General features: G+C 41.2%; 1 protein-coding gene and 1 long non-coding RNA gene across 3 annotated transcripts in view; one reads left to right on the top strand and one right to left on the bottom strand.

The window, feature by feature from the left end:
- Positions 1–6117: 6117 nt before the first annotated feature.
- On the bottom strand, positions 6118–10872 carry LOC121290616. 2 transcript variants are annotated; one of them, XR_005945856.1, is made up of 4 exons: positions 10081–10872; positions 7954–8259; positions 7625–7722; positions 6118–6365 (listed from the first exon to the last, which is right to left on the bottom strand). It is a non-coding gene; the product is annotated as an uncharacterized LOC121290616 (long non-coding RNA). The 2 variants fall into 2 exon arrangements; XR_005945854.1 differs by having other exon boundaries at positions 7625–8259.
- Positions 10873–10929: 57 nt separating this feature from the next.
- smim14 (small integral membrane protein 14) overlaps positions 10930–19976 on the top strand; it is a 57180-nt gene continuing 48133 nt past the window's right edge. Inside the window, exon 1 of the mRNA XM_041211194.1 lies at positions 10930–11064. The gene's annotated coding sequence lies outside the window, so the exon portion shown is untranslated. The remainder of the gene's footprint in view (positions 11065–19976) is intronic.

Below are 19976 nucleotides of genomic sequence, written 5' to 3'. Positions count from 1 at the left end.
GAGAGTAGTTCCTGAATTTTAACCAATTTCTCATGAATCAATTTAAGTGGTCCCCTTACCTCGTGACCATAGATTAGTTCAAAAGGACTAAATCCTGTTGATGCATTTGGAGCATCCCTAATAGCAAATAACAAGAATGGAATTCCCCTATCCCAATCCTATGGATAGTCATGACTATAAGCCCTCATCATGGTTTTTAAAGTTTGATGCCATCTTTCCAAAACACCTTGTGATTCAGGATGGTAAGCTGTTGGCTTAAACAATTTTATCCCAAGCTGATCATTATTTCCTTAAAGAGCTGTGACATGAAATTTGAATCTTGGTCTGATTGTATTTCTTTTGGCAAACCATATCTTGTAAAAAATTTAGTCAACTCTTCCACACTTCTCTTTGCTGTAATATTTTGCAAAGGTATCACTTCTTGGAACACATCCATTACTGTCAGCAAGTACTGATTTCCGCTTTTAGTCTCAGGGAGGGGCCCTACACAATCAATCAGGACCCAGTAAAATGTTCCTCAAATGAGTAAATTGGAATTAAAGGTGCCAGTTTAATCACTGCATGAGGTTTCCCTATCACCTGACATGTGTGACATATTCTGCAAAATTTGACTACATATTTATGCAATCCAGGCCAATGGAAAGGTTTTTGTATTTTTGCCTGAGTCTTCCTAATTCCTAAATGTCCCCCAAATGGAATTTCATGAGCTACTCTCAATGTCTCATTTCTGTATCCAGATTGTATAATAATCTGACGCACTTCCATCCATTTTTCATGGGCTGAAACATGATACAGCATCCACTTCCTAAGGTAATAACATTCTGCAATACATTCTGCCACTGTTTCTGAGCAAGCTGTCTGATATAACTGCTTTATTTGTGGATTCCTTTGTTGTAACTCTACCCACTTAACTGAGCTAAACACTTCAGCTTCATGCTCCTCCATTCTCTCTCCCTGAACAATTTTATCAAAGATAGAATCAGCTAATTGGATATCAGCAACTTTTCCCTGCCTTTTAAATTTCTTCTCTTCTTGTTTTAACCTGTGAGTTTGTGATCTCATTACTACACAATCTGGAAACAATCCAAGATGTTCTTTCTCCAAAACCTCTGTTGCATGCACCTCCACAGGCTGCTCAACTACTGTAGGCATCACCCACATCTGTGACCCAACTATATCATTACCTAAAATAAAATGAACATCTGCAATGGGCAATTTTTCCATCACTCCAACAATCACCTCACCTGTTTTCCACTTATTCTTTAAATTTACCTTCCACAATGGAATAGGTTTAACATCTCCATGAATCCTACTCATTTTTCCTGCAATATTCCCTCTGAACAACGAATATCACTATCCCATTAATATTAAGGATTGACTAGCCCGTGTTTTTTTTAAATTTTAATATCTTTGCCTTATCCACCCTGCATACATGGAAAGACTTCCCCTTCACATAAAAATCGTTTAACATTTCTGCATCCTGCTCTTCAGCACTCCCTTGGATAAATTGTGAACACAATCCCACTTCTTTACCTATCACTGATTCTTCCTGCTTCCCCTGTACACAGACCGCTGTTTTTTCCTGGACCTCAGAATCTAAAGTACTCTTACTTCCAATGCTTTTCTGTGTTCCATTTACTGCATCATATTATCCCTGTAACCTCCAACACACAGACTTGGCATGTCCAATCTTATTACAATGAAAACACCTCAGTGTTTGAGTGTCACTTCTACCCTCGGCTCGTTCCATTTTGGTCTGAGAAAAAACTTCCTGAGAGTTTCCAACTACTCCTTCTATTCCCTATCTACCTTCCCACTTTCTATCCTTCTTGGATTTAAAAGGATGATGAAAAAAGGTTTAGATCTATGAACTAACTCAATCATCAGCTATCTCTGCTGCTTCCCTTGCTGTTTTGACCCTCTGTTCCTCCACATGAGTTCTCACTACCAAAGGAATGAAATCTTTAAATTCTCCCGAAAGAATTAAATTTCTAAAAGCTGCATAGGTTGTCCCTACCTTTAATGCCCATATCCACTGGTCAAAATTACTTTGTTTTATTCTCTCAAACTCAATATAAGTTTGACCAGACTGTTTCCTTATATTCCTAAATTTCTGCCTATGCGCCTCAGGAACCAACTCATGCATTCAAAATGGCCTTTTTTACTGCATCATAATCCACCAATACTTCTTCTGACAGTGAAGTATAAACTTCATGACCTCTACCTACTAACCTAGACTGTAAAAGCAATGTCCAGATTTCTTGTGGCCATTTCAGCTGCTTAGCTATCTTCTCAAATGAAATAAAGAATACCTCTACATCCCTTTCTTCAAACTTCGGAAGAACTTGTACAAATTTGAACATCTCCCTACTGGGCTTTAGACTCGAAGTCGCTATTTCCACATCAGAATCTTTCTCAGCATCCGAGGTCTTTTTTAACTTCTCTTTCTTCTCCTAATATCTCCAGTTCCAATTCCCTTGCTTGTTCTCTTTCTCTTTCCTACCTTTCTGCTTGCTCTCTTTGAAATGCCCTTTCCGTTTCCTGCCTCCAGCCATTTCAGCTCCTGTTTTTCTCATTCCCTTTGCTTGTTCATGTTCAAGCTTCTTCATTTGTAACTGAAGTCTCACTACTTCCAAATGACTCACTGGTGTCAGGTATCCCTTCCAATTTCAAATGCTGTTATCACTTCAACTACCTCTACTTTGCCCCTACGGTTAAACTCAACTGCAGCTTATCTGCCAATTCTGTTAACTTGCTCTTAGATAACTTTTGTAACCCAGTTATATCTTCTACTCCCAGAAAAGTTTTAGCCATGGATAAAGTCATTTTTGCAGTCTCACCACTTTCAAGTCCCTCACACCAACTCATGAGTTCAATGTGCTTCTTGTACTCGTAGCCTTAAGATTCACCAACTCCCAATCAAGGGATTTCAAATATCCTGGTTAAGCCCCCAATTTTGTTATGACATGGCAGATGATGTGTGCCAGGCAGACCAAATCCGCAAGGGAAACTTGGCCATGCTATCACAACTGTTTTGCAATTTGTGTTTATTATGAGATGTGTGCACTGATTTCAGAAATAATGAGTCTACTAAAGTCTTTAGAGATTTAAAAAATTAAATAAAAATATTTATTAACAAAAGAAAAGATTTAAGTACATACACAAGACTACAATTACTTAATACTATAACAAATCCTAAAATTCCTAACTAACCTGACTCCCAATTTTACACCCCCTTTAAGGCACAGTCCAAAATAGATTTTAAATTTAAAAAAAACAAGCCAGTAAGTTATCACAGTACCCACTTGACTGTGGAATTCTCAAAAGTTTGTCTCCAACTTTAGTTACAAGACACAGCAGACTTATGCACAAACAGCCTGAAGGCTGTTTCACACACATCTTACATCCTCAATATAGCCTATCATTCTCCTTTATATATGTTTCTCTCTCTTTAATATGTAAATTTCATTGTTTCATATGTCTTTGGAACTTTACCTTTCCCATAATAGGAAAATCTTTCATGTTGCCAATATTGTCAGTGGGAAAAATAAACACTCTTCTTTTGCCTTGCTTATCTGGCTAGTTGTAAACATCATAACATCCCTTTGAAATCCAAACAACCCTTTCACTTATCTAAAAATGCAAATTCCCTTCACAACTTACATGCTAAGACCCCTCCATGTTTACTTATTAGCATTTCAAGTACATTTCTCCGCCTAACTTCTTTTGATAATTTCAAGCTTGCAGTCTACCCAACTCCAAATGTAATTAAATCACACAGAGCCATCTATACTCACACCCATAAACCTATTTTACAATAAACCAGAATAATTTAATGAAAATTATTATACTTTTGTAACAATATCTAAACTGCAACTGAGCATACAGTTCTCAATGCTTGCAGCCCAGGACTACCCCAGTGAAGACATGGCCCTAAAAGCCAAGAAGAGTTGAGACCCATCACTTGAATGCCTTTCGGAGGCCCGCTGTGATATCCTATAGCCCTGATATGGCCGCAGGAGGTCCAGCGATCTCATCACTCCGGCTTGGGGAGGCAGTGTCAGTGCCAACAGTGCACAGGAGAGGTTGGCCATCCAGTGCAGAAAGAGGATGAATGATCTCATCCGTGCTGCCAGGGTAAGTCAACTAATTCATCACTCTGAACTCACACTCACAAGCCTATCACACATTCATTGGCATCTCACTCACTGCCAGCTCAAGGAGCATCACCACTCACTCTCTCACACACATCCTCACATTTCCATCTGGCCTCTTCTCCTCTAGAGACTGCCTCCTCAGCCCTCACCATCTTGAGGTCACTTGCACAGATCTAATTGTGCCTCCACACGCATCCTGGAATACCCCCTTTCCCCAGTGCCTTACTGCCGGTCTGGTAGGTAGATATTATTTGCCCATGAGCCCCCCGAAAAGCAAAGCGGTACTGCCTGTGAAGCCTAGTGCTGGTGACCATGAGAACTGCCCGAAACACAGTAGGCAAACAAGCCTTGAAGTCCCAAGTGAAGTGTAGGTTGCCAAGTGCACGTCACTTATGTACCGTTGTGAAACACATCAGCGTGAGGCATGATCGAGTGGTGGGGGGGAATGATTCTGGCAAGCAGGGCTTATAATGTATTGAAATTAGCTTCCTGATGTGCAGTGGTGGAAAATGAGGCCTACCATTGACAGGTGGAGCGGACAATCACAAACTGGTTTTACAACGTGAAACCAATTTTTGTGATCTCCTGATATTTTCACTCCCACCTACTGCCAACAGGAGTGGAAAATCCCAGCTATTGTCTTTGGCCCTCACCACAAACTCTGCTCCTTAAACATCCCTTTTTCTGGCAACTGTCTGAGGCTGAACTAAACCATTTGCAACCTTGATGTCACAATTAGCAACATGAGGTTCCGATCACATGTCCATGACATCACTAGGACATTCTATTTCCACATGTAACATCCTCTGCTGCCTCAGTTTACCTGCTGTGGAAACACTCATCTATGCTTTTATTACTTTTAGATTTGGCTATTCCAATGCACAACTCACCAGCCTCCCCCCCATAAACCTGAGATCATTTGAAACTCTGCTGCCTGTGTCCTGATTTGCACCAAATCCCAATCAGCCATCACTCCATTGCTCACTCGCTGATCTACAATGGCTCCCAGTTAAGCCACACCTCTATTTTAACATTCTCATCTTTGTATTCAAATCCCACCATGGCTTTACCCTGTCCCTATCCTAATCTTCTCCAGCCCATAATCCTCCAAGATATCTGCGCTCCTTTAATTCTGCCCTCTTCGGCAACCCGATTTTATTTGCTCCACCATTGGTGACCAGGCCTTCAACTGCCTGGGCCTGAAGCTCTGGAAATCCCTCCCTAATACTCTCTGCCTCTCTATCTTGTTTTTTCCTCAAAGATGCTCCTTTAAAACCTACCTCTTTGACTAAGATTTTGGTCAACTGCCTATTATCTCTTTATGTGGCTTGTATCATACTTTATAATTCTCCTGTGAAGCGCCTTGGGATGTTTTAAGTTAAAGGCACCATATAAACACAAGTTTTATTATGCTCTTCCACACTATCTGTAAAGCACTCTTAAGTATCAACAAGCTGCAAGATCATTTAATGAAAAATAAATTTTTGAACAAAGCCAAAACTCTGCATGAAGAATTATCCATGTATCTTACAACTACTAATTAAACATTAAGCATACCCAAAATGTTTGTGTTCAAGTCTTCACTCTGTGCTCACACTGAAATGAAGCTCCACAGCAGAGTTAACTTAAATGAAAGCAGTTCACCCATGGTATTTGGATCTCTAATTTTACTTTGCTGTAAGTGTCCATCTTCTGCTTGACTTCTACTCTGTACAGATAGCTTGAAGATTTTTTTAGACATTCGTGGTTTTTGGGCATTGCTGGCAAAGCCAGCAATTATTGCTCTTGAGAAGGTGATTATTGGCCTTATTGAACCATGGTCCTCGTGATATAGATACATCCACAGTGTGGTTAAGGAGAGAGTCCAGGATTTTAACCCAGCAACAGTGAAGGATTGGCAATATATTTCCAAGTCAAAATGGTATGTGACTTAGAGGGGAACTTGCAGGTGGTGGTTTGCTGCCCTTGTTCATCTTGGTGCTAGAGGTTGCAGGTTTGGAAGGTGCTGTCCAAGCAAGCGGAGATTATTCCATCACACTCCTGACTAGTGCCTTGTAGACGATGGACAAGCTTTGGGGAATCAGGGAGGTGAGTTAACCACTCCAGACCTTGCAGTCTCTGAATCATTCTTGTGGCTGGTCCAGTAAAGTTTCTGGTCAATGGTGGCCTTCAGAAGATGCTGATGGTGGGAGCTCAGCAATGGTAATGCTATTGAATATCAAAGGGAAATGGTTAGACTCTCCCTTGTTGGAGACTGACATTGCCTGGCACTTGTGGCACAAATGTTACTTGTCAAACCAATCTGAATGTTTTCCAGGTCCTGTTGCATGCATGCTTCATTATGTGGAATTATGAATGGGGCAGAATACAGTGTAATCATCAACAAACATCCACATTTCTGACCTTATGATGAAGGGAATGTCATTGATCAAGCAGGTGAAGATGATTGGATCTAGGTCACAGTCCTGAGGAATACCTGCAGCAATCTCCTGGGGCTGAGATTAATGACCATCAATCACAGCCATCTTACTTTGTGCTAGGTATGGCTCCAGCCACTGAAGAAGTTTTTCTCCCTAATTCCCATTGACTTCAATTTTACTAAGGGTGTCACCCTCAAATGCTGTCTGGATGTCAAGGGCAGTTTCTCTCAACTCATGTTTGGAATTCAACCCTTTTGTCCATGTGTGAACCAAGGCTGTATTGAGGCCCAAAGTGGTCCTGGCAGAACCTAAACTGAACATCGGTGAGTGGCATATTGGTAGGAAGTGCTGCTTGATACACTATTGACAACACCTTCCATCAATTTGCTGATGATCAAGAGTATATTGATGGGGTGATAATTGGCCAGACTAGGCTTTTCCTGCTTTTTTGTGGACAGGACATACTTGGGCAATTTTCCACATAGTTGGATAGATACCAATTTTGTAGCTGTACTGGAACATCTTGACAAGGTGTGGGGCTAGTTCTTGAGCACATGTCTTTAGCACTATAGCCTTAGGTATGTCCAGTGTATTCAGGCATTTCTTAATATTATGTGCAGTGAATCAAAGTGGCTGACCACAGGCATCTGATGGTGGTGAGGAACTCAGGATGAGGCCAAGATGGATAATCTACTTCACATTTCTGACTGAAGATGGTTGCAAATGCTACAGCTTTGTCCATGCACTGTCATTCAGGATGGGGATATTTGTGGACGAGGTTCCACAAATATCCCCATCCTGAATGACAGTGCATGGACAAAGCTGTAGCATTTGCAAACATCTTCAGTCAGAAATGTGAAGTAGATTATCCATCTTGGCCTCATTTTGGTTATTTAATTACCACCACAATTCACGACTGTGTTTGGTAGGGCTGCAGAGCTTTGATCTCAGCTGTTTGTTCTGGGATTGCTTAATATTTTCTATAGCATGCTACTTCTACTGTTTAGCATGTTTGTAGTCCTGTGTTTAGCTTCACCAGGTTAGTACCTCATTTTAAGGTATGCCTGGTGCTGCTCCTGCCACTCCTCAGTGAGCCAGGGTTGGTTCATGAAAATGCTGGAAATACTCGGCAGATCTAGCAGCATCTGTGGAGAGAGAAACAGGGTTACCATTGCAAGTCAGTGACCTTTCATCAGAACTTGTTCCCTTGGCTTGATGGTAATGGTAGAATGAGGGATATGTTGGGCCATTAGGTACAGATTGTGGTTGAATACCATACAGTTGTTACTGGCCTACAATGCCTCATGGATGATTGAGCGGTTATATCTGTTCTGGATTTATCTCATTTAGGAATATAGAGAAACACACCACAATACCTTCGTCCTCAACGTGGAGGGGCGGCTTCATCTCCAAAAAGACTGTGAGGATTCTTACCAATACAATAGATAGATGCACCATCGACAGGTAGATTGAGGAGGAAAAAGTAAACTAGTGTTCTTCCTTGCATTGGTTCCTTTTCACCTGTCTTAAGCTCAGTCCGGCAGATATATATATCCTTTAGGATTCCATGAACTCAGTCAGTAGTGGTGTTATTGAGCCACTCTTGATAATGGACAAAGTTACCCATCCAGAGTACATTTTGTTCCCTAACACAAAAGCAAAGTACTGCGGATGCCAGAAATCTGAAATTAAAAAAAAATGTTGGAAATACTCAGCAGGTCAGGCAGCATCTGTGAAGAGAATCAGAGTTAATGTTTCAGGTCAATGACTTTTCATCAGAACAGGACATTCTGTGCCTTTGTTGTCCTCAGTGCTTCCTGTATGTGGTTTTCAATGTAGACAATTACTGAATCATGAGCTGACAGATTATGGTACATTGTAATCAGCAGGTTGCCTTGCCCATATTTGACCTAATTCCATGAGATTTCATGGGGTCTGGAGTCGATGTTGAAAACTCCCAAAGCTACTCCCTCTCAATTGTACCCCGCTGTGCCATCACCTTAGGTCAGTCTGTCTTGCCAACGGGCAATGACATTCCCAAGGATGGTGATGTCTGGGATATTGGCTGTAATGTATGATTCTATGAGTATGATTGTTGCTTGACTGGTCAGTGGGAAGATCTCCCAATTTTAGCAAAAGTCCCCAGGTATTGATGAGGAGGACTTTTTGCAAGTCCAACTGTGAAGGGAGTGTTTTGTCGTATGCAATGCCTAGGTCGATGCTGAGTGGTCCATCTGTTGTATTCTTATTTAACTTTTCCATAGCAGTTTAATGAAATGGAGTGTGTTGCTAGGCCATTTCAGAGGGCAGTTAGGAGTCAACCACACTGCTGCAGGTATGAAATCAAATGTAGGTCAGGCCAGTTAAGGACAGCAGATATCCTTCCTTGAAGGACATTAGTGAACCAGATCCATTACAGCAATCTGTTACTGAGACTTGCTTTTTTTTCATTCCAGTTTTATTTAATTAATTGAATTTAAATTTCCCAGCTGCTGTGGTGGGATTTCAACTAATGTCTCCAGAGCATGATATTACTCTAGCCTCTAGATTACTAGTCCCCATGAGAACTTTTTTGCATGCAGAACTATGGGCATAAATCTATGTCCCGCCATTCCTTGCTCAATTTGTTGTATCATGATACTGTCAGCTGTCCTGTATTATTTTACGATCATTGAAGCAAAAAAGTGTCCATAAAGAAAACTAGAATACATTTTTAAGTTTCTGATGAGTTGTCAAGGAGAGGAACTCATTGGATTTAATACAAATAAAAAGAAAATCATGAAGAAAATAACAGGTCTTAAAGTAGACAAATCTCCATGAACTGAGGGTTTCTACCCCAGCTACTAAGAGGAAGTGAGGAAATTGCGGATGAATTGTTTCAAATTTTTAGATTTGGAAATTGCACCTTTGGGTTGGAAAATTCCAAGTGTGACTCCATTATTTAAGAATTCAGAAGGGAGAGACTAGGAAATAACATATCTGCCAGTTTAACAAGCAGCTGTGGGAAGTTACTGGAATATATCATTAGAGACAGCAACCAAGCACTTGGACAAGTATCAGTGTGGATTTGTGAAAGGTAGGTCACATCTGATTAATCTAGTATATTTTTTTTGAGGAGGTCATGAGCAACATTCCCCCTAATTTCTTTGTGGAATACATGGATAACTTATTTAAGTTTTCAGCCCTTTTGAATTTTTTGCACATACAATAATTTAAAGAGACCAACCTATGCAGAGTCTGGGGGCTTTTGGTTTGCTGCACAGATTCCTTAAATCTCCACCTTATTAGAATATTCTATTGCTTTTCACCAAAAAAGCTTTGTATTTAAAAAATCGCATTCTACCTCTCTTGTGAATGCATTCAGGATTGTAATTACTTAATCTGAAGAGGCAATTTTGTCTTAAATTTAAAATAGGCGCAAGGAAATTGAAAGTATCCCCTCACGATTTTCTTATCCCTTGAACTCACAGATCAAATACACCGTAGTTTATTTTTCTTCTTACATTGGCCTTTCTAATGGCTTGATCCACCTGCAGTTGCACTTACAGAGCACTGACTGGTCTTGCTGTTCTTCCGTAAGTGTCAAGTCTTTCACTGAGTGGACATATTTCCACTCCGGATTTCTTCTCCCAAAATGCAAGTATTACCTCACTCTAATCCATATTAAAATTGCTTCTTCCACGGGGCAGAATTCTTCAACTATATTAAACCATCTATCAACCACAGTAAACTGTGCTAGGACCGAGAAACGGTATAATAATCAAGGACGCAAAGTGCTGGCTCCTTACAGGACAGGCGGCTCAAACCACAACGTTAGTCTTACTCCGCCCCGCCCCGAAAACACGAACGGTCCACTCTTCCATAAACTTCCGGCCAACACACCAACATTCCAAACACTTCCTTTTTCAGCTTCAACTTCCCCAAATCGTCAGCAACCCTCGCGCAGCCGCAGCTAGCTCCACCCGGCCATCATTCCCAACATGCCTTGAGGCCACCATCCAACCAACCGAAAAGAGCCACGTGTCAGTCTCTCACCAGCAGAGCCCTTGGCCCCCTGCAGGCGTCTTCGGAATGTGCTTGTCAAGTGGCTTGAGTCATTTTTCAATGACACCGCCTCAAATATTTTTAAAAAAAACAATTGTTTTGCTGTACGTTACATTCAAGTTCCATAGGCTACATTATAAAGTAATAATTTAGATTACGCCCCGACTCCTCTTGTGCTGACTCTGGTGAATCCTTCTCTCCCGGAGCGCGTGACCACTACCTGCCCTCACCCACGTGGCACGAGATCGTGGCGCGTGTCCGATGACGCGCGCTGCGCGCGTCTCCCCGTACGAGCACACAAGGACAGATGGCGTACATCCGGCTCCGGTTGTTGCACCTCCCCCTCCTTGTGACGTCCTTGTTGGTCTTGTATCAAAACAGTGGAGCAGAGGCGCAGCTGGGAAAGGGCAGGTTGTGGCGGAGATTCTGCGAACACGAGCCCGGTAAGAGAATGTGAGCCTGCAGCATTCTGAGAGATGTTGCAGCGTTAGCGTCTCATGTCTTTGAGGGACTGAGGGGTTCAGTTGGAAACCGGTCAACTCAGGGAAAGGAATGTCTGTAATCAGAGCTTTTAAAACAAATCCCAGTCACATCTGAGGGGATCCCAATTTATTGATGTCTCTGATGCGGATGTTATTATATCTGTTACTACCAACGTTATCATGTTTCGGGGATGTGATTAGGCAGTCCATAATGAGACATCGAAGTTGATGTCTGGTTTTATTTATTTTTAACCGATTGTCTTAGTTTCTTGTCATTAAATCTTAATGGCTTTCTCCGCACTTGGTATTGTTTGTTGAAAGTGGGTGAAATAAGTTTTTTAAAGCTTGCCTCGTAGATTTCTCAGTTCGCAGGGTTTTTTTTAATTTAAAAACCTACGGATTGTTTATGTCAGGGCTGTGTTGCTCTATTGTAAATTGGTGGAAACTATCAGTGCACACTGTTTTTCTTCCGTTTTGGGGAGTGTTCATGTGTGTCAACACATTCCAATTCAGCATGTGCGAAGTCTAAATGATCATATTTCAAGATTTTGTATCATTATTTTAGGTCTGAATTGTCAATTATATTTTTACATCGTTCCACGAACTTAAAACTTCGATCTAGCGTAGGACGCAGGTGTAACATGGTTAAAGGAAATAGTAAAATCATAAGTACATTTAGAAAGTAGATTTGAAGTACTTCTAGTGAAAGTCATTTTCTATTCAAATTATACATCCGATGGAGAAGTAAATTTATAAATAGATGCCCAAAAATTTGCATAACCGTGCAGCTGTTTTGAAAAACTTTAGTATACTGAGCTGACTTGTGTCTCTAATATGTCTAATGTTGAGATTAAACATCTATGTTTTACAGAAAATATAAAAATAACTTGCCTTTCATGGTATGTCACAAGGCATTTGCTGCCAGCAGAGTACTTTTAAAGTGTAATTGCATTACAGGGAAACATGGCAGGTAACTTGCACACAAGTTCCCAACTTAGAAAATTAAATAAATATTAGATAATTTATTTTAGTGATATTGCTTGAGGAATAAAGGTTGGCCAGGGTACTGCTCTTTGAATAACGCCATTGGATCTCTTATGTAGATCTGAGAAGGCAGGAGTCTGAGTTTAATTTAGATATCCTAGACACTTACTTCATAATTGGAAATAGCTTACAAACAACCAATGCTAAATCTGGGATCGATGACCAAAAGCCTGATCTAAAAGATGCTTTTGATGAGGTTTTTATGGAGTAGAGAATTGTGGCAATGCTATGGTGTTTAGGGAGGGAATTCTAGAATCTTAAAAATTTATTCGTAGGATGCGGGCTTTGCTGGCTGGGCCAGCATTTATTGCCCATCCCTAGTTGCCCTTGAGAAGGTGGTGGTGAATTGCCTTCTTGAACCGCAGCAGTCTATGTGGTGTAGGTACACCTACAGTGTTGTTAAGAAAGGAGTTCCAGGATTTTGACCCAGGGACAGTGAAGTAACGGTGATATATTTCTAAGTCAGGATGGTGACTGACTTGGAGGGGAACATCCATATAGTGGTATTCTCATCCATCTGTTGCCCTTGTCCTTCTAGATGGTAGTGGTCATGGGTTTGGAAGGAGCTATCTAAGGAGCCTTGGTGAATTCCTGCAGTGCATTTTGAAGATGTTACACACTGCTGCTATTGTGTGTTGTTGGTGGATGTGGTGCCAATCAAGCGGGCTGCTTTGTCCTCAACAGTCATAGTCATAGAGGTCTACAGCACAGAAAAAGGCCCTTCAACCCATCGAGTCTGCGCCAGTCAAACAAGTACCTAACTATCCTAATCCCATTTTCCAGCACTAGGCCCATAGCCTAGTGTCAAACGTCTTGAGTGTTGTGGGAGCTGCACTCATCCAGACAAGTGGAGAGTATGCCATCACACTCCTAACTTGTGCCTTGTAGATGGGGAGTCAGGAGGTGAGTTTCTCGTCGCAGAATTCCTAGCCTCTGACTTGCTCTTGTAGCCATAGTATTTACATGGTTAGTCCAGTTCAGGTCAATGGTAACCCCCACGATCAACATCCTGAGGGGATTATCATTGAAATTGAACTGGACTAGCTATATAAATTGGGGTTGCAATAGTTAAAAGCCATGCACCAATGGTGAAGCACAGAGTTGGAGGGGACTGAAAAGGCCAGCATCAATGGATGGAAGAGTTCAGTGAAGACCAGAGGAAGTTGCAGAGATATAATGAGGTTAAGATTAAGTCATGCAAGGGCTTGGAAGTTGAGGGGGAGGAGCTTAAATTTAATCTATTGCCAATGTAAGGAACATGGTTGTGCTTGTTGGAAACCAGTCATCTCAAAAGAACATTATTTGCAGGAGTTCCTCAGAGCAGCTTTTGAGGCACAACCATCTTTAGCTTCATCTTCATCAATGACCTTCCCACCAATATAAGGTCAGAATTGGGGATGTATGCTGATGATTCAGTCAATTGAGTGTTCAGTTCCATGCACGATTCTACCGATAATGAAGCAGTTCATGCCCACATGCAGCAAGCCCGGGGCAAGGCTCAGCATCAGACTGACAAGTGGTAATTAACATTTGTGCCAAACAATGACCAATTTTGACAAGAGAGAGCCTGACTACCTCGCCATTACAATCAATGGCATTATCATTGTTGAATCTGCCACCATCGACATCTTTAGTGGCTGTGGGTGGGTGCTGGAAGATGGGAGGAAGTTCACCATTGACTAGAATCTTAACAGGGCCAGCCACACACATACTGTGTTTTAAGAGCAGATCTGAGGCTGGGTATTCTCTCATCTCCTGATTCCCCAAAGCCTTTCAGCACCAAAAGGAACAAGTCAGAGGTGAAATGGAATACTCTCCACTCCCCTGGATGAAACTCCAACGACACTCAAGAAACTCCACATCATCTGGGAGACAGCCTACTTGATTGGCATCCCATGCAACATGTTAAGCAATCGCTTTCTCCACCACAGATGCACTGTGGTTGCAGTATGTACCCCCCTTCTATCAGGTGCACTGCAGCAACTTGCAAAACTGCTTTGGCAATGCTTTACAAACCCATGACTTCTACCAATTAGAAGGGCAAGCAGACATGTGGGAACACTGCCACCTGAAAATTCCTCTCCAAGTCTCTCACACACCATGCAGCCTTGGAGCTACATTGCTGATCCTTCACTGTCAGTGGGTTAACATTCCAGAATTCCATACTTTACAGCATTTTCACCGGACAGATTGCAGCGGTTCAAGAAGGCAGCTCACCATGGCCTTCTCGAGGGCAATTTGCGATGGCAAGACCAGCATTTATTGCCCAGTGACCCACGTCCCATTGATGAATAAAAAACGTTGACGTGGGCAAGTGTCCTGGGAAAGTAGGACAGGATGTCAGCAGCTACATTTTGGGTGCTTACGAAAGATGACAGCAAGGAAAACATTAGTGTAATTGAGCCTGGCTTTAACAAGAACACAGGTTTCAGCAGAAAAGGAGCTGAGATCAGGACAGAGGTGGGCAATATCCTGAAATAAAATTAGGTGTTCTTGGTGATGATTGAAGTTTCTTGGGCAAACAAACTACCAGCCTTAACAGTTTGGTTCAGTCTGAATCAATGTTTGGGGAAGGGAATGGAGTCAGTGACAAGGGAGTAGCTGTATTACAGGGATGTCAAAACAATGGCTTCCGTCTTCCTGATTTTGAGTTAGATGAAATTGAAATCTTCCAAGACTTGATATCAGAAAAGCTGTCTGTCATCATCTGCCATCTGTGGAGTTGAGAGAGAAGGTAAGGAGTATAACTGTATATCAGTAGCATACAGATGGAAGCTGGTTTGAGAATCTGGTAAACAAACCTAAAGTAATTGCAAATCAATGTTTGTTTAATCAGGTCATAGTGGAAAGTATTGGAAACTAAACAATGGGCTACCATTCAAACTTCATGGTGGAGACGGGAGGTTCTGTTTCCCCAGAACAAACAGGAGGTTTGAAAATTGGAGATAATTAGTTTAAATCGCTATCGGAGACATCCCAGGTACGCCACTTTGCCATGGGGATAGATTTCAGGAAGATTTTTTTTTGGTTTTGGGTTCAATCTGGGTAATTTTTCTCACAGAAACAGGCAGCTGAAGACTGGATCAGGAGTTGTAAAGCAACTGGAATTAGTAGCAGAGGGCTATCAGGAACCAGAGTGTTTTTGATTTGGAGTCACTATGTAAGAATGCAGTGAAGCTTGAAATGGAGTGCCCACATTTGTGATGTGTTGAAGGAGAGTTAGAGAGTTTGCCTAGCTGGATGCTGGTGGAAGAACCCCAAGAAATCTCATACTTCGGAGAATAGTGGGAACACTGAGGAGAATCAAAGTGAGTTCCTGAGAGCTGTGGCACACCTTGGTTTGGCTCCAGGAGATGTGAAGGGACCCTCAAAATCCTGTAAAGCATCGAACTCCTGATTCCTGAGTGGAAATAAAAGTAGAAAGAGGAGTGTGCCGTTGAGATTTTGAGGCTTAAACTATTAAGTATTTACAAAACATAATGTTAATTTAGTAGCACTTGCTTTGTTTAACTCTTGTAAAAGTTTTTGTTTGAAATGTGAAATCTTCTGGTGTTATTCTTTCAATTAATAACTGGCCGTTCAGATTTCTTTTAAAATGTACTGGCCTACCAAAATCAGAACACCGCAATATAGAAATATTTGCCATGATTCTATAAGGAATAAAAAATATTGTTCCCTGAGGACAGGTTTTTTGCTTGAAAATCCTACTGGCAAAAGATTAGGTACTTCATTTGTGCTTGATCAAATTTCACATTAAATTTATGATTAAGGTGTTGATTACTTCAGTATTTTTGAGCTATTAGTTTTTGGACTATTTAACTTGCCTTTGTCCTATCTGTGTATAATTTACTAATCATAAGATACTTTATGCAGAAGAAGCATGGGCACGAGCTCCCACCATAAAAACCTGAAGGCGTGATTAAAATAAAATAACTTTCTACAGCTGTTTTTCTCCTATTCTTAAAACACTGTCAAACATTAATATAGCCAGAATTAAAGTCCATTTATATTATGGAAAACTTGTTTTTTTCTTTATGGAACTTAATGAGCACTTCCATGGGTTTTTGAATAGCTACCTGCTAGAAAGTCAGATGCTATTGTGGTTGATCTTTTGGAATATGTAATGCCATGAAACCCCATGGCTGCCCAAAAAATCTTGATTTGATCTGAATGTTTGGGGGTTCATGTGGATGTAGGAAGAAGGGATGCACTGCATATCATTAATGGGATACAAACCTGTAACTAAAACTAGCATGATCGGCAGTGTGTGATCAAAATTTCACCTGATTGCAGTAAGGTTCCTTCTGAGGTTGGATTGTTAGATAAATATAGATAGAGTTTTATCCTGACTGAAATGAGAATGCTTAGTGCTGACATTAGGTGAAATTTTATGAAAATATTTTACCATAAAACACTGACATCCCCTTGCCCTCGTCTTTCTCTGCCCTCTCTTTCCCATCACTCCGCCCCCCACCAACCCCCCAAAGCCAAGGAGCCCGAAAACTTGTTCATTCCAAGCAGAGGAGAAACTTGGATGTTAGGGAAGGGGAGCTCAATTAAAACCAGCTCAGAGAATTAGCAACCCATGATCTGTAAGCTTGTTTTGTGTGTTTAGACCAATTTCACCCCCAGATCTTTTATGAAACTTGGTTAATATGTTTGTATCAGTTCCAATATAAAACAAGAAGGTCTTAGCGGTCGATTTGTCTAGGAAGGAGTGTATAAATAGCCTGGATCATGTTGAGATCAAAAAAGAGGTGTTAGGCCTCTTGAAGAATATTAAGGTGGGTAAGTCCCCAGGGCCAGATGGGATCTACCCCAGAGTACTGAGCGAGGCAAGGGAGGAGATTGCTGGGGCCTTGACAGAAATCTTTGTATCCTTACTGGCTACAGGTGAGGTCCCAGAGGATGGAGAATGGCCAATGTTGTTCCATTGTTTAAGAAGGGTAGCAGGGATAATCCAGGAAATTACAGGCCGGTGAGCCTTACATCAATGGTAGGGAAATTATTGGAGAAGATTCTTCATGACAGGATTTACTACCATTTGGAAGCAAATGGGTGTATTAGTGAGAGGCAGCATGGTTTTGTGAAGGGGAGGTCGTGTCTCACTAACTTGATCGAGTTTTTCGAGGAAGTGACAAAAATGATCGACGATGGAAGGGCAGTGGATGTTATCTACATGGATTTCAGTAAGGCCTTTGACAAGGTCCCTCATGGCAGACTGGTACAGAAGGTAAAGTTGCATGGGATCAGAGGTGAGCTGGCAAGATGGATACAGAATTGGCTTGGTCATAGAAGACAGAGGGTAGCAGTGGAAGGGTGCTTTTCTGAATGGAGAGCTATGACTAGTGGAGTTCCGCAGGGATCAATGCTGGGACCTTTGCTGTTTGTAGTATACATAAATGATCTGGAGGAAAATGTAACTGGGCTAATTAGTAAGTTTGCAGACGACACTAAGGTTGGAGGAATTGCAGATAGTGAAGAGGATTGTCAAAGCATACAATGGGATATAGATCGGTTGGAGACTTGGGCAGAGAAATGACAGATGGAGGTTAATCCGGACAAATGCGAGGTAATGCATTTTGGAAAGTCTAATACAGGTAGGAATTATACAGTAAATGGCAGAAGCCTTAAGTGCATCGATGGGCAGAGGGATCTGGGTGTACAGGTCCACAGGTCACTGAAAGTGGCAACGCAGGTGGATAAGGTAGTCAGGAAGGCATATGGCATGCTTGCCTTCATCAGTAGGGGTATTGAGTAAAAAAGCTGGGAAGTCATGCTGCAGCTGTATAGAACCTTGGTTAGGCCACACTTGGAATATTGCGTGCAATTCTGGTCACCACATTACCAGAAGGATATGGAGGCGTTGGAGAGGGTGCAGAGGAGGTTTACCAGGATGCTGCCAGGTCTGGAGGTTATTAGCTATGAGGAGAGGTTGGAGAAACTTGGATTGTTCACATTAGAGCGATGGAGATTGAGGCGCGACTTGATGGAAGTTTACAAAATTATGAGTGGCATGGACAGAGTAGCTGGTCAGAAGCTTTTTCCCAGGGTGGAAGAGTCAATTACTAGGGGACATAGATTTAAGGTGAGAGGAGAAAACTTTAGAGGAGATGTGCGGGGCAAGTTTTTTACATAGAGGGTAGTGAGTGTCTGGAATTCACTGCCAGAGGAGGTGGTGGAAGCAGGTACGATAGTGGTGTTTAAGAGGCAGCTTGACAAGTACATGAATAGGATGGGAATAGAGGGATACAGACCCCGGAAGTGCAAAATGTTTTCGTTTGACTGGCAATATGATCGGCGCAGGCTTGGAGGGCCAAAGAGCCTGTTCCTGTGCTGTACTTTTCTTTGTTCTTTGTACGTGTAATTTGCATACACAAAATAATGAGCAGTGTAATTTTGCAAACCTTGGACTTGCACTATAGGACTTACACTTTAAAAAGACAGATAAGTAGCAATTTACAGAACACAGTTTAATAAATATACTTGTTACATTATCTGCTCAAACAGAAAAAAGCTAATTTAAAATAGCTATTAAATAAGATGCTATGGATTTGCTGTGTGAGTAATGAACAACCTTAACAAAAATTTTTAAAAAGGCAGATGCTGGAAATCTGAAGTTAAAAATGAAAAATGCTGGAAACACTCAGCAGGCCAGACAGTGGAGAGGGAAATGGCATTAATGTTTCAGGTTGATGAGCTTTCACCAGAACTAAAGGAATATCAGAGTAATCTTAATGTTGTCAACATTTTGGGTTTGTTGCTGCAAATTGGATGAATTTGTATAAAGTGTTACACAGCACACTATGTAACTTTATTTAAAATTGAAGCTGCGTTGTACTAATGCAAGTAAAAAAACAAATGTTTACATTAATAGAAACTTTTGGATGATGTAAATATAATAATTATGTGAAATGATTAAATTTTTATACAAAGAACTTTATATGTAAGAACATACAAATTAGGAGCAAGGGTAGGCCATTCGGCCCTCGAGCCTGCTCCGCCATTCAATAAAATCACAACTAATCTGATTGTGGCCTGAACTCCACATTCCGCCTATCCCTGATAGCCTTTGACTCTCTTGTTAGTCAAGAGTCTGTCTACCTCTGCCTTGAAAATATTCAATGACACTGCCCCCACTGCTCTCTGGGGTGGAGATTTCCAAAGACTCAACCTTCTTGAGAGAAAAAATGTCTTCTCATTGCTGTCTTAAATGGGAGACCTCTTATTTGTAAACTGTCTCTCCTAGTTCTCGTCCTTGCCATGTGGGGAAACATCCTTTCAGCATACCCTGTCAAGTCCCCTCAATTTTATATGTTTCAACAAGATCACTTCTCGTTCTTCTAAACTCTAATGGACACAAGCCTAGCCTGTCCTACCTTTCCTCATAAGATGAGCTGCCATTCCAGATATCAATCAAGTGAACCTCTGAACTGCTTCCAACGCATTTATATCCTTCATTAAATAAAGAGACCAAAGTTGTATACAGTATTCCAAATGTAGTCTCACCAATGCTCTGTATAACTGTAACAAAACATCCCTTCTTTTATATCTCATTCCCCTTACAATAAACAGCAACATTCCATTGTTTATTTAAAAAATCATTTTTAATTTCATTCATACTAATAAGCAGGTGAGTTTGTAGAACTACTGCCAATACTTTATATCAAGAGTGCCCTGGGTTAACCAAGTTGACAATTTCCTTTTGGTAGCTTTCTTCCCAACCCATCCAGCAACTGGTAAGAAGTGATACACCAACATGCTGGAGATTTGGGACTTTTTTTTTACAATGTTTAAATTACAGAACTGTTTCTACATCAGGTTAGTCC

The sequence above is a fragment of the Carcharodon carcharias genome, chromosome 1 (assembly GCF_017639515.1).
Source record: "Carcharodon carcharias isolate sCarCar2 chromosome 1, sCarCar2.pri, whole genome shotgun sequence".
In the NCBI taxonomy this organism is placed as follows: domain Eukaryota; kingdom Metazoa; phylum Chordata; class Chondrichthyes; order Lamniformes; family Lamnidae; genus Carcharodon; species Carcharodon carcharias.
This window is presented reverse-complemented; position numbering and strand designations above follow the sequence as displayed.